Below are 15,281 nucleotides of genomic sequence, written 5' to 3'. Positions count from 1 at the left end.
ACTGAGCTAAAGAACCTGTTATAAAGGTCTCTGAAACCATCTAGTCTTTGAAAATCACTTGCATCTGTGAGTGTGTGAAGAAGTGACGGATGCAGGAGCGTATGTGATGATGACACACGATAAGAGGAATGGAAACGACGAATTACAGAAAACAAGGAATTACAGCCTGGAAAATAGTCTAAATGTATTATTATGCTATCAGTTAGTGTGTATTCTCTGCATTGGTATTTCTTTGTATAAAAAGTGCAAGCCTTCCTTACTAATATAGTCCATAAATTCTATTATAAAGGTTTTGAAACTGTAAAAAGTTCAGAACCCTCTCAGAAATGATCAGCCCTAAACCTTTCAGATTCGAAGACCGTACCAGTTTATATTTTGTCTAACCAGCATGGAAACCTATTCACGTTCTCTAACACCGAGTTGTTCTCAAGCAGCACTGTGTTCAATACACTGACATGAGATCATGAGTCTCACTGCATGATCTCTTCTGGCTGCGCCGCAGTTATTAAAGGCTAACCTAGACAAGGATATTTAGTGGTGATGATGAGGTGAGCAGTCTTTCGGGAAGAATGCAAGCCTGATAGACTCAAACAGTGACTCTGTTACAGCTGTGGATCACCTAAAACTTGTGATACACATACTTATTATACATACAGTACAACACATGTGATGGAGAGAAAGGATTTACTGCCATTCAAACAGTTGTGAAATGCTTTTTGTGTTCCCTTATGATTACCTGACTTGTCTGCTTGACTCATCTACTAATGTAGAAAATGTATTCATAATCACTTTGAAAGGGCTGATCCAAGTCATGAAAGCTACGCAAGACATACTTGCTCACATCCTGACACGCCTTTGCAGGTGGTGAGATTAACAACCGATTTTAAATCCTATTGGGTTGAGGTCTTAAAGGTATAGCATGAGCCAAAGTGATGTCTCTAACAGATCTGTGAAGCTCTATCTTATGCTGCACTTATATTCCAAACATTCACCATCTATATTTCATCACCACTGAAAATCCATTCAATGCTTATTCTTCAGAGTATTTCCCCTCCCACACACACAATATCTGAATTTTGTAGTTGAGTATAGTGGGCTTTGCTGATAGGCAAACAGATGATATAACGATCACTAAAGGGATGATCGATGATTGCGTTTTTCCTCTCCATTATTAAAGCATCACTAACTTACTATCACAACTATTTTCATAAGAGGTTATAAAAATAATCTCTGAAATCTACTCCCAACTGTGCATTTAGAGAGGTTTCTGATAGAGTGGTATGCCCCCCACTGAGCGTCATTAATCGGCACGAGTGAACTTTAAATCCTTAATTATAAACCAGTTTACTGTCTCTTAAGATACCCCTCCCCCCAAATAGCAATGGTAATGTTGAACAGAACAAGATGCTGTGATGTTGTCGCACTGACCAAAGGCCCATTTTTTTCATAGCCTGCACATAGACTGTGTAGTACCTTTAGGTTCACCTTAGGCATTTGTGTAAAACTCAAATAAAAACTCAAAATAGCCTCAAAAACAAGATGTCACATTTTTCTTTGACAAAAACCCTGTGTCTAGACTGTAATTGTAGTTCTCATTTTGATCCATACTAGACTTTCACTAGTGTGCTGTGATGCAACAACCCCACCCTTCCCACCCTGCACTGGACGACATGACTGGACGACATAAAAATGGAAACGATCGGTCAAGAAACAGGTTTCTGATCTGAGCTATATAATACCTGTACATTGTGCTCCATTCATACAAGAAAGCTGTTCATCTTATATTTAACTATGAGGCTGCTGTAGGGTCTGACCCACAGTCAGACCATTTCAGATGATGTAATACTGACCCTTTCACGATTTTATTCCTGTGTGCATCAGACTGGACTGTTTCGCCTCAACTATATCTTTAATTTGTCCCGTGCAATGACACATGGTCACATCTCCTCCTCTTAAATTGCGCGGCTCTTAGAAGCAACTGGCAACATCAGAGGTGTATTCTTCGCTGCTCTTTTTTGTGTGAGTATTTCAAGATCGGTGTTTGAATTTTGTTCTGAAATTCAACGTGGAGGGTGTAAATCTAAATGAAAAATCAGAGATCAAACTTTTGCAGGTGAGGGGGAAATTGTGGTTTAGTGATGCAAATGAGTTATCATAGTGGCTCACTACCTCTGTTACTGGCTTTGGGGAAACCCCTATAACTCCTGTGAGATTTTCAAAGGGGTAGACTTCTCAAAAACTACAGGATTCGTTGCAAGCTGGAGTCTAAAATCACCAGCGGTTTTGGACTGTTGAGCGATTTGTCATCCCTGTGCAGAGAAAGTAAGATGAAACTTTGGAAACATTTCTGAACAATAAGAACATCGTAGACAGTACTTTTCTGATTCACAGTCTAGATTTTCATACGTAATATGAATAAGATACAGGTTCCCAAAGAAGGGGTTTTCATGATAAATTTCCCACAATGCTGAAAACGGTGAACTATCCCTTTATGTGAGACAAAATAAGAAGGCACACACAGAATATAGACAAGGCTACCCCACACCTCCCTAATCAATCAGTGCCACTGACATGCCCTTTTAGACCAATGGGACAGGCGGGTCTGGAACATGTCCCCCAGAGATTGGCCAGTTCCTTTCCATGCCCCGCCTGCCCGTCTGCTAACAACCAATTACCTTCCTGAGTCCTTCCGATAAAGATGTGGGCTAACTTCTCCCCTGGGACACATACAAACACCCCTCGTTCCAGTGCCAAAGTACTGAGCAGGATCAAAAGGTCTTTCAATGTGGGCTCGAATCCAGCTCAGTATCTCCACAGCTCTTCATTTTTATTTTTTTTATTTTTCAGCACAATGAAAATCCAGCTGCTGGTGCTGGTCATTCGAGTACTAACCTTAGCTATCACAACACACACACCGACAAACAGTATTATTTTAGAGGTGTGATGGGAAGACATTTACATTTCTAGAGAGATACATATTTCTTCGCTTTGAGTTAACATTATTTATTATTTTCTTTATTGTATTATTTATTCTCTCTCCCCTCTCTAACCTTGCATCCATCACCATTTTCCTCACTGGATGTTGATTCCACAAGCAAGCAGCACTTAACCTTTCGTCACCCATGTGAATCTATGGAGGGGAGAAATGGTGATAGAAAATGAAGAAAGGTTGAAGGATGCATGGATGCCACAACAGTGCCATTATACTAGGGAAACTGATGAGATTTTCGTGGCGCCACTTTTCAGCAATGGGATTCATCAGCAGCTGATGACACAAAACTCCCATATATTTTCATTGGAGTGTCCTAGGTTTTAGGTTTGTTATTTGTTTCCCAGCAGCAGCAAGGGCCAGTAGTGTACACGAGCTGACGGATGAAGAGGGAAAAACAGGATATGCCACATATCAACACCGAGTCGAGGTCAAGGATAGATTAAAAGGCTTGCACACATATGGGTCAGAGATGTACTTGACAAGCCATCTCCTCTATCATGCACACAGAAAACACATACAGCCCACACACAAACACTTGAGAGCTGTATTAACGCCAGCCTTTCCTCTAGGCACAGCACTTGGTCCAGAAGGCCCTCACTGCAGGAGGAGGATGGGGGGATGGGGGAGGACAGTGCAGGGAAAGAGGCAGCAGAGGGAGAGACAGGTGAGAGGGAGAGATCAGAGAGACAGTGATGACACTCAGTTTTGAATGTCACCACAGTGCTAAAGACCCCCACTAACCTTTTGGCTGGAAATGAGAGGACTGAAGAGAGGGGGAAGGGATGGGAGGAAACGGGCAGGCAAAGATGGAGAGAGAGAAAGAGATGCAAAGGGTGAGAAATGAAGAGTGGAAAGAAGAGGGAGGGAGCTCATGTATGGGCAGAAAGGGGGTGGGTGGGTGCGTGGGTGAGGGGTGGAGGTGGAGCAATAGATGGCAAGATGAAAGAGAGGGAGACAAACAACAGCACCACTTCTCAATTCTGCTAACAGGGCTGCCATCCACGACACATGATGACAGGAGACAAAATGGCCACCCTAACAAACACCAGTACTCTGGCTCAGATACCCAACACCAGGTTTTCAACACGTCACCATCCAACAGGAGCACTGTAGCATCAGGTGCTTCATACCTTATAAAAGAACAATATGTCAGTGCAATACTGATCTTTAAACCTGGTGGTCAAAACTGTAAACCTCTGATGTTTATGTCTATTTTTAAATTCAGATGTCTGACTGGGGGAAAAAACTGCAGTGTGGACAGGCTTCAGGAAAGTCCAGTTGGTAAAATGTAACTCACATTGACCTCAAAAATATAATTTAACAATTCCTGTCATGTATGCGAACTATTCAGTTGTATCACTAATAAATCAATTTCCACCAGCCATGGTTTAGATTTTCCCCAGAAACTTGCAGCCATTGCTTCCTAATTCACTAAAGTGAATGAAAACCTGTGATGAAGTGATGAAACCTGGTCATAGTGCTTTCTGTATTTATCCTTCCATCTATAACATTCAGTTTTAATAAAAGTAATGTATTTGCAAGTTTAGTTGTGTAAGAAGTGAAATCAAAGACAATACAAGTTTATCAACCTACAACTTTCAATTTCTACATACGACACACTATAAGTGGGCTTTCATTGATGGTCAGATGCAGTATCATAATAAATAACAAAGTTATACATTACATTGCTGAGTTTCTTTATGTTGACAAGAGGGTATAACCCCCTGTTTTAGGCTCTGTATATGTCAACTTCATCAATTAGCGGCTACAGACAGCACAGCCTGAGAGAACGCTCTATCTGTTCTTAAGAAGAAGCATTGGCAAAAAAAGTCCCCAAAGGACGAGCTGTTGCTCAGCTTTCACTTTGAGCAGATTATTGTTAAACTGAGGAAAATGTTACAAGAGACTTTGTAATTGACTGAAAGCTAACCGTGTAAGTAATGCAGGAGTATAAAACTGATTTTGCAAAGTTTCGGGACATTTCCCCACAGCCACAGCGGAATTTCCACCTTTAAAGTAATTAAAAGTACTATTCAGTTAAAATATATTACTTTGAGGTACAGAGGCTGTTCCTTCCAGTTGAGCAGTTATTCCAAATATTGAGCTGCACTGTTCATGTAATCACAATCAATTTAGCAAATTTGAAAGCGAGCTTTTGATAAGAACTAATCATGGGCCCCATCACAGGCCCACTGCTTTCCTTCAGACAAATCTGTGTTGAGATAAGGTTCTGCTGTTTAATGTGACAAGTTTTGTGAACTGTTAACTTCAGTGAAAGGGCCGTTTCAATCAATTTTGGAAGATACCCCCCCCCTACTTTCTCTAGTCAAATGAGCAAAGCACACTGGAGGATAATCCTGAGCAAAGAGAGTAAAATCAGATGAAATGGACAAAGACACAAAGACATTAACAACATTTTCATAACCGCCGCAGGACAACATATGTGTGTGTGTTTCAATCAGTGATGGGTTAAATGCAGAGAAAGAATTCCAGTGCATGTAAAAAAAATATACTGACAAAATAAAGTTTGAAGTTTGATTTTTAACATCAGTACAAGTTATAATGCTCCCTGCATGCTGTCAGGGCACTACTGACTTCTCCTCTTCTCTGTCGTGCACACATGCACACCTATTATGCCTTAAACCTCTCCTCGTCCTACACTTTTTTTGAAGTTTTAATATATGTCTCTGAGCTATCCTGAACTACAATGAAAACAGTGCACAAGATCTGCAGAAGATGGCATACTACGAGTGAAATGTTCAGATAAGCAAAGCTGGTCACACTAATGATTCATAGGTCAAAATAACAGGGAACAGCTCATTAAAAATATGACACATTGATGGACACCTGTTCCAAATAAAGTGTCTTTTTCATTCTTCCAAAAGCTGAACTGACTGAATGAACAAGGCCATGACAAACACAGCATGGCTAAATCTTTATGGTCACATGTATTAGCTCGAATGTGTTCAGATAAGATAATGAAGACGTACATATAGAGAAGGAGCATCAGTGAATGGATATTACCACCAGCAACTGCATTGTGTGATTCTGTGAAATCTAAATTAACTGGTGAATCTTAATGCTGCATTTCACAGAATATGAATCACTTTCCTACATGTGGTGTATCCTCATATCGTAGCCCCAGTGTATGGTAGCAGGGATTTCCCTGGGTGTGTGTAAGGCCATGTCGGGGGAATGGACTGAAAATGGTAATCAAGAAACTTTTAAATATGACAAAAAAAATCTAAATATTTGTGACTTTAGAGTATGGAGCACACAGGATAAACAAAATTCGTAAATATTTTCAAAAAAGAAACAAGAGACGAGGTTTTGCTTTACACAGTTAAACAGGACTAACAAATCACACACAAGCGATAATTTAAGGTCACTGATCGTCTAACTGTTAAGCAACATTTAGATTACGAATCAGACAGCATTTTCTCAGGACCAGTGCTAATTGTCGGTAATCAAGGAGAAAGATAAACATACATTTGCAGTAAAACTGAAAATCTTTCATGTTAAAATTTTGAAGTAACTACAATTTATTTAAGAAGTGTACTTAAGTACAATTACAAATAAATTACAATTTAGAGGTACTTTTACTTTACTTATTTTATTTACAAACTTACATTTTATAATACTTTACACTTTCACTCCACTACAATTTGGAGGCACACACACCATAACTTATACTAGACTAAATTTATTTGATCTTTTTACTTACTAGTTAATTTTCAAATTCATATTATTTAGTATTGATAGAATATACTCATGACATGTAACTAGATACTGTTGTGGACAGGACACTGAGCGAGGCCTAATCTAATACTCCAAAAAAGTTGACTATCAGACCAATAATCTGTCTAGTCCTTATTGAGATTACAGTCCGTCCTCTAACATTTCAAAAGTTAATGCCTATATTATTTTGTACCAGTTTTTCTCAATGCATCATGCCATGGATTTTCAACCCCAAGGGCTACCAACAAGGCGAAGACAAGCAACTCCAAGGTCACCAACACTCCCCACCAACTTCTAGGAATGCCTACTTCAGTTTGGACAAAAAAACAAGCTTCTCTCCTAAAAAGGAATAAAGCCACCATCAACCTTCCTGAATTAAGCCATCACAAAAAAATCTGAATTTAAAAGATATGAAATTCAATAGTCAGATCAAACCTGTGACTACATGTCACTCAATAAAAACGGGAGGGGACGATGTTTCCAAACTCCAGTTCAGTCCAAACTGTCTTTCTAACAAACTCGGGCAGCCTTGTGGCTGAAGGGGGAAGAGTGCCTCAACTTCAACCACAAGAAAAGACAGAGAGACAAACGGGAAAGAGACCAAGTAGTGCTGAACATCTGTTATGTTGTGTGTGTGTGTGTGTGTGTGTGTGTGTGGTCGGGGCCTCTTATCTCTCCCTCTGTGGCCCGCTAAACATGACTAGCTGCCATCTTGGCTCACAAACACAAGGTGGTGGGGGTAGCAGCTCCTGGCTCCATTGCATACAAGGGGAGGAAAATGACGAATCGGCCCATGTTCACATAATGTGGTAGACTTAACAAAACCACCAACTCAGAATGAATGGCAGTGCGTGTGTGTTTTGAGGATATGCCGTTTAGTTTTTTCCTTTCCGGAGACAGCGCAGCTAAAGATGCGTGAGAGCGGCAGGGTGACCATTATGCAAGTTGACCGATTACAGAACACATAATGGAGAAAGAGGGCACGATAGCGCAAGAACACACGCAATAGTCAGGATGTAAAGAAGGGAAAAACGCAACCGTCTGTGTTTAGAGAGGATGTGTTGCTGTAACTAGCAAGAAGTACAAGGACACCGGCAGGTGTTCTAAGCTGCGTTTTCTCCCGTCCACATCGAGTAACAAGTGTAGCCATAGTGGATCCAAACTTCGGTCACCGGATACAATGTCACTCACAAACAAGCTCCCATAACAAAAGCCAAAAGACTCGGCGTTACTTTGTTTGTTAACCTCGCCAAAAAGTGAAGCATAAGATGTGAAAAGTTAATTTCACAGCCTTGGGAGGGGGAAGGGGGCAATAAGTGGTCTTCGCTCTCACACAATGGGGATGAGGGCTGGCTAGCAGGCTAGCTGAACTTCTGTGTCCTAGCGCTGGGCTAATCTCCAGCGGCTAGCACAGCTAATTAGCCTATCAGCGGCATTTCGCACGTCGTTCCGGACCATGGAACGATTCGCTCATCTCGATTTTTATTTCAGTAAAACACTTTCCTCTCCACTTCAAATCTGCACACGGTGACGACATACCTTTTTCCTACCTTCTAGAGGGGTTTTGGTAATGTAAGATGTGGCAGAAACAATGTGAAAAACACGGTTGTATGGAATGACCGCCTGGCCTCACAGCTCCCCCTCCTCTCCTCCACTGCTCTGTCCCTTCCGTCCATAAAACTAGCGACTACTATGGACACTTCACACTATACCCTTTCCATTAAATCACAAGTATTCAGGGGAAACACAACTATTATGAGTACTTTTGCATAGAAACATTTTAACAGATCGCAGGCGAAGCGTTTTTTGGCAATATATGCCAAGTATTCTCCGCTGGGAATCTGCCTCAGAAAGCTCCGCTCAATCAGTCGGCCAGTGACTCACCTCTACGCTCGAGCCACCTCGTGTCTCCTAGAGGCTTCAACACAATTAGCTAACTGGGCTAACAGTCACACTTCAAAACTAAATTAAGTCAATATTTAATATTGCAAAATTCAACAAGTTGTCGGAGAAACGGACTCAGAAAGAGAGAGGGTCTCCGTGATGTGGTGGAAATTTCTCTTTCCACTTTTCAACTAACTAATGGGACTGTTGTGCGTGTGTGTGTATGAGCGATGCAGCGGGTGGCAAAGCTAAACTTGCTATTGTTAGCATGTCGGCATGGCAGCTAACGTTACATAGACCTTCAATGACTTTCTACTGAAATGAAAAATAAAACACAAGCCAAAAAACAGCAGCCCCGACCCTAAGCTTTCCAGTGAGTTAGCTCTGAATGAAATGCCCGTCGGGCTGAAAATCCAACTCGCATGCCGGATTAGAGTCCGATTGCGTTAAAAAAAGTACGATAAACTATTAAGAATTTAAGTTAAACGATTCTAATTTGTCATTAGTGGTTACAATGAAACCACTACATTCGTACTGAATTCTGCTTAACAAAATTTAAACTGCACTCACTCAAAACGGGCATTTGTTAGCTTACCCAACAAGCTCGGTCACTTCGGGCTTTTTATCAAATCAACTCCTCGTTAGTATCTCCGCTTGCTTGAAAAAAAAATCCACCGTGGTCCTTTTTCGTTTGGAATATAAATAAACAGAGGGAAAAAAAAGTTCAAGTTTGTTTTTCATGAAATATTTCTCCGGCGTGTCTAACATCCGCGACCTCGCCGAATAGTGTGCGTTGCTCTTCTCTCCTTTGTGTTAATTTCACTCAAATCGAGTTTAATCCGATCGATCCCTCGGCTGGTCGCGCTCCCGAGTCCTCCCCTCCAGACACTCGCTCACCTTCCTCGGCCAGGGGGGGCGCGCTCCCGAGGACCTCTCATACAGATAAACAGGCGGCGTGCGCGGTCACTGACCCCGTCGTGGCTGTGTGACGCTGTGAGCTCTCATAGGGATGGTAAAAAAAATACATAGACGTCAATTAGACTAGAATTTGGTGTTAAAAACTGAGTTCAAAAAGTCAGAAACATTTTTTCCTATCCCAGTATCGAGAGAATACTGTTCTTAGCTAGGAAACATGGTTTAGTGATTTGTCTTAATGTATCATGATGAACCAGATAGAAAATAATCCAATTTTTTATTTGATATTTTGCTAAATAAATAAATGTTTGAGGCTTTAACACCCATGTACATATTTCTGCCATAATGCTCCCACAAGTCTCCGTTTCTCATGCTGAGGAAGATGATTTGTACATCCTTTCTGTGTGTATGGTTGGGGAAAGCAAGTCTTTTACATGTCAGGAAAACTAAAACTAATACTTATGTGTATATGTTGAAGAGTTGGTCAAAAGTTTGGGCTGTGAATGGACGTTGTCCAAGACTTTTCATCGCCATGATTGTGCACACAGGAAACATGTCAAGCCAACAGGAAATGGAAACTTCATTTGAATATTTGTGCGCTGACTATGATAAACATGAGTATAAGTTCTGTAATGTCAGATATGTTGGGGTGGGCCTCTTTTCTTTTATCTTGATATTAAGAATACATTGTACTGAAAATATAAATGCTGTCTCTATAGTTGTCCTGTATATTGAATCCATCTAGTGTTGAAACTGAACCTGGGGAATGCTCATCTAGATGGACTGGTTGAAAATTTAGAAAAGATTATTTACTTATTGTCTTATTCTGCCAACAAAGCTGTCTGTTGTAGTGGAGTGGTTTTGCATTAATTAAAGGACAGGTTCACATTTTTTTTGTCTGTAATTGTTGTCTTAAAAGGGACCTTAATTTTACACATCTAATCCGTTTACAGGTCTTCGGGAGTACTAACCCACTGCACATATGTAAAAAAAAGCAAGTGATGTCACTTGAGTCAGTGTTGTTGGGGCTAAAGACCATGTGTTTGATAATGTAAAAAAATAAAAATAAAAAAAATAAGGATGTGAAGTTAGAAAGAAGTTAGCTTACCAGATCTCTGTAGCTCACTGCTCAACTGTGCTCAAGGCTGGAGGCTCAAGGCTACGTTAGCCATCACTAGCATCACATACAAAGATCGCTACAGTTACATGAATCGAGTGGAGCAGTGTTGTGGGTAATGCTGATGGCAGGTTTTGACAAGGAAGAAGAATGTCTGGAATAAAACATATCTCTAGTTCTGCTGCGTCAATTTTGGCCCATTTTGAAAAGTGTCCTTTGAAACAGATGATCCCATCTAAATTGTGCCGTGAATTACACATATAATGTTTGTCAATTTAAAAGATAATTTTTCATGTCAAGAAAGTTACAGTCATGTGTGTAATTCGTGGCAAGATTCAAACAGGATCTTAAGATTATTTCTCCTCAATAATTACCATTCATATTTGGTTTTCTGGAATAAGGTCCTACAGGGGCTGCAGGAAAGGGAGGGACTTTGCTTCTCTAAAATGTTAAATCAGAACAGTTCTTACAAAGCTCAGATGAGGTCTGTCCCAGCTCCTCTCGGTAAATACAAAAAAATATGGTGATATTGTAATGGTGATTATCACCTGAGGTTAAGAGGAGTAGCAGGGAGACACTTTAACTTCCACAGAAATTTTAAGTAGCTACAATACCATGCAAGATTAATCCAGCACAATTCAGAAGAAATATGACCATAAAATAACTACACAGAAAAAGCACAAAAGATACAGTGCGTTTAAAATGGTGCCTTTCTATGTCTAAAATGATGAAATGATGATGATGCACATGAGGGAACACACACACACACACACACCGCTTTGTCTACTTTCAAACTTCCTCCTTTCTGTTAAAAAAAACAACACGTCTTACTAACTTCCTAATATGAGTTTGTAAGTTGCAATAGAATATGCTATAGCTAAAACTACGTTAAAACATACTTTGCTCACAAGAAAAGTTTTACACGGAAGTCATGTACAGTATATTCTCTTAGTCATGGACCAATGTTTGCCACACATTCACCACAAATCAAATATATTTGACTTTTCTGTTGAGAGATTTCCAGAGATATTGGAACATATTTTGCTTTCTTTCAGACAGCCCCTGGTGTTTCTGCCTCAATTTCAATATGTTTTGAGAATCAACATGCAGAGACCTGAAACTTGTTTGACTTAGGTAATCTGTCACTTTGAACATTGTGTCTGCTTTTATTATAGTCAAAGTTATGTTATCATAGCATGATTGTGAAGTTGAAAGAGCAGATGTGAAAAGTCTAGACTGCATTACTGAAAGCCTTATCTGCATATAACTTATTTTCCTTCATACACTGTATCCACCCTGACATATACCCTGTGATACACTGTGTTTTGCTAACGCAGTGGAAGGATTGATCGGTCAGTGCGTGCAGTTTTGCAGAATTTAGATGTTATTTGTTGATATTTTTTAGTAATTTATTCTCCTATTTATATATTTAAGTTCCAACAACCCTGTTCTGTTTATCCATGTCAGTTAACAAGCACCTCGTGCAACTTAAGCTGTGCGCAGAAGTAAAACATTTCCCAGAGAGGCTTTCCAGGAAAGTAGAACACAATCAACGAGCTGATAATGACTCTGTGTTGCCTTTGGTCAGTGTTGTTGACTGTGGTGATATGTACTTTTGGTGTACATTAATGAAAGATAATTAATTACATTTACTCGAGCAGTAGTCATTTTATGCTTCGACTTCTACTGCTACATTTCAATGGGAAATCTCTCAAAAAAGTATTTTTATTTACTATGGTAAAAGTTTCTAATGCTAAAATGCTTAACCTAAGTAGTTTTATGAATCCGGATTAGTTATTACTGTTACCTTGTTTCTAAAGGGTCTGATAGCTCTTCAACCACTGATTGGACCATGTTTTCAATCCCGCAGCGATTATAACTTTGCAGTCAACCTACACTGGGTGGTCTGGTACTCAAGATAATAATCTAGTGGAATAAGACATAGATGGTTTGATAAATTACTGGTTTTACAGTCAGTATTGTTGCCTCTTGCACCATTTAACACCTGTACTGTGATAAACTAATGATGCTAGAGTTGTAAAAGACAGTTTTCATTGCCCTAAATGAATCTCCCTGAGATATTTTTGTATCAAATGAAATGGACTGCATTGAAGACAAAAGGTTTGATATGATGAATTCAACAAAAAATGCTGCGACTTCTCAACGTTTCAAACGTTCTTTCCTGTTCATCACACTAAAATTGTTTTCTCTTACGTGTAGAGAAACATTCTCCTGGGCAACCGATAGGACCTTCATTGGAAATCCACCGTGCGCTGCAGCAGTCTGTTTCAGGAGAACCAGTTTTCTGAAGGAGAACATAACGACAGATGAAACTGGTTTTTACTCACCTTCAGCTGCTTTTTCTGAACACCTTCAAGCATGTTTTACATTTTTACTGGTCATGTCTGTCTTTGATATCTGACTTTGGGAGCTATTACATTTAATATATTCATTTGTTATATTTGATCAGTCTCTGCCAGTAAGTCACCCCTTAATACTATACTGCTTAAAAATATTAACCTTCACACTCAAGGTTTTTCTTTTTTTTGTCGTTGCTCACCTGAGGTCTGTAGGTGTGCGTTCAGAAGCACTGGAGGGAAACAGTGTGTTTAGAGTTCAAACACTTGGAGAAAACATGACAAAGGACACTGAATCTATTCTGGGGGCTTGTGGTGAACACATTGCTAAGGCACTGTTTTGTTTTGTACATTTTACTTTGTCTCCCATTTGACAACAAAACAGCGTTACTTGTATAAATTCTAAGGATTTCTGGACATGAGCAACCCTATCCTTAAGTTTCAAACTGCATAGTGGAGGTTCTTGTCTGCAGTACACAAACACTCATTCATTTGTGCTCATCACGTATAGGAGCTGAAATTAATTTGAAAATTTCTATTATCCAATATGTCTTCCAAGGAGGTACAAATATAATGTTTCAAAGACTCTACAAGAATAAACTGCTGTTTGTTCTGATAGTTTGGAGGAAAAATTTTGTACATCCATTAAGGGTCCAAAGCAGGTAAGTTTTTCTATGGAACTATGTTTTACAGCAGAAATAGCCCATTGAAAAAAATGTGAGGTCTGAGTTGACTGGTGTAACTGGGGATACTTTCTGGGAAATTATGCTCAGCTGGGGTTTTTTTAACAGAAATTTTCCAATACTGTTGGCACCACAAATTAAATTCCTTTGAGCACCATCGCATAGGCCTTTTTCATGGAAGACATTTTAACATTACTTAATTAATAATATTAAAAAGGATTGCATTCAATTTAGCTTTCCTACATACAGGACCCTGCCATTGTGCACACTGATCCAATGGCATGGTTTACTGGTACCACCTGAATTCAATTATTATTAATTGAAAATCATGTTGTTTATCATTAATAACTTATTAACTTTTATAACATAAATTACATCAGCAATAAGTCAAACCTTAAGAAAAAGGTTTGCTGTGGAAAATTTCAAAATGCTGAAATTGTTTCTTTTCCAGCAAAAGTCAGTAAATGATCTGCAGTTACAAAGGGCAATACGTCATAAATAAGTGGCGTGGGCAGTTGTAAATGTTAACATGTTGTACGCAAATGAATTACAGTCTAGATACTGTGCAGGTTTTAAGCCACACTCACAGTGTGGTTAACAAACAATTATCATGCTAAAATGCTAAACTAACATGGTGAACTTGATCTGCTAAATGTATCAGCCAGATGACATGTAAGTTAGAGAGCCAGACTGCCTTAGAATAACCTCACTGGGCTCCGACAAAGTGGTTAAACTGTCCACTGGCTGGGTTCTCCTCATGAACTAAGGAGCTAGCTCAGTCCCATACAGTTCATAATTGTGGGCTGAATGTGGCACATGCTATTGACACAGCCATCCAGAGTTAGTGGTTGGCTATGGCAGCTTAGCTACTCACTTGTTGTATGCAGTATCAAATGCCATCGTCAGGTTTCTCTCTCAACACTTCCAAAAAAAACCAAAACAAAACAAAAAGTAATCTCAAAACCAGTAGATCAGGGGAGTAGGATACTTTTTTAATCACAGCAAATCCCATCTGTCTGATCTGCAATGAAAGGATTTTAGTTTTACAACACTGTAATGTGAAGAAATGTTTCCAGGCTAAGCGTTCAGACACATTTACCTAGTTTTACAGGTCGCACATAGGAAATCTAAGTGTTCGGCTGCTTGGCACTTTGCAAAGCAGATGTAATGCTGGAGGATAAACAGCAGCTAATGGATTTATGCTTATCAATGGCTCATTACTGCTCTTTAAAGCAACAGCAAATTATTTATTAATTATTAGAACAGCCAACCCTTATTTCTAAATTATTATAAACCCTTTCTAAAGTGTCCTGAATTAGAAAGTGGTATTTAATTAAGCTACAGTTCACTGGCTTCATGTTGTCAGGTTAGCATGTAAAATGCTTGTTATAACATCCCAGCAAAAACGCTTACATACCCTGATGCCTCAAAAATGTGGTGACATAGGCACTTCATGTAGGGTATTGCTAAAATGCTCATGCACATACAATGAACATGCAAACATTCCCTGACTACATACGGGTGGAAAAATGTTTCATTCATTAAGCAGGCTCTCAGTTCCGCTGACCTTCATCAGGGAATACAATCTCCATGAC

The 15,281-nt window shown here is 39.5% G+C and overlaps 1 protein-coding gene across 1 annotated transcript in view; it reads right to left on the bottom strand.

The window, feature by feature from the left end:
• Nucleotides 1–9,536, bottom strand: part of chd7 (chromodomain helicase DNA binding protein 7) — a 68,449-nt gene extending 58,913 nt beyond the window's left edge. Inside the window, exon 1 of the mRNA XM_046407719.1 lies at nucleotides 9,210–9,536. The gene's annotated coding sequence lies outside the window, so the exon portion shown is untranslated. The remainder of the gene's footprint in view (nucleotides 1–9,209) is intronic.
• Between the last annotated feature and the right edge of the window lie 5,745 nt (nucleotides 9,537–15,281).

The sequence above is a fragment of the Scatophagus argus genome, chromosome 13 (assembly GCF_020382885.2).
Source record: "Scatophagus argus isolate fScaArg1 chromosome 13, fScaArg1.pri, whole genome shotgun sequence".
NCBI classification, from domain to species: Eukaryota; Metazoa; Chordata; class Actinopteri; family Scatophagidae; genus Scatophagus; species Scatophagus argus.
The sequence above is the reverse complement of the archived record's forward strand: the minus strand, read 5'-3'. Positions and strand labels throughout refer to the sequence as shown.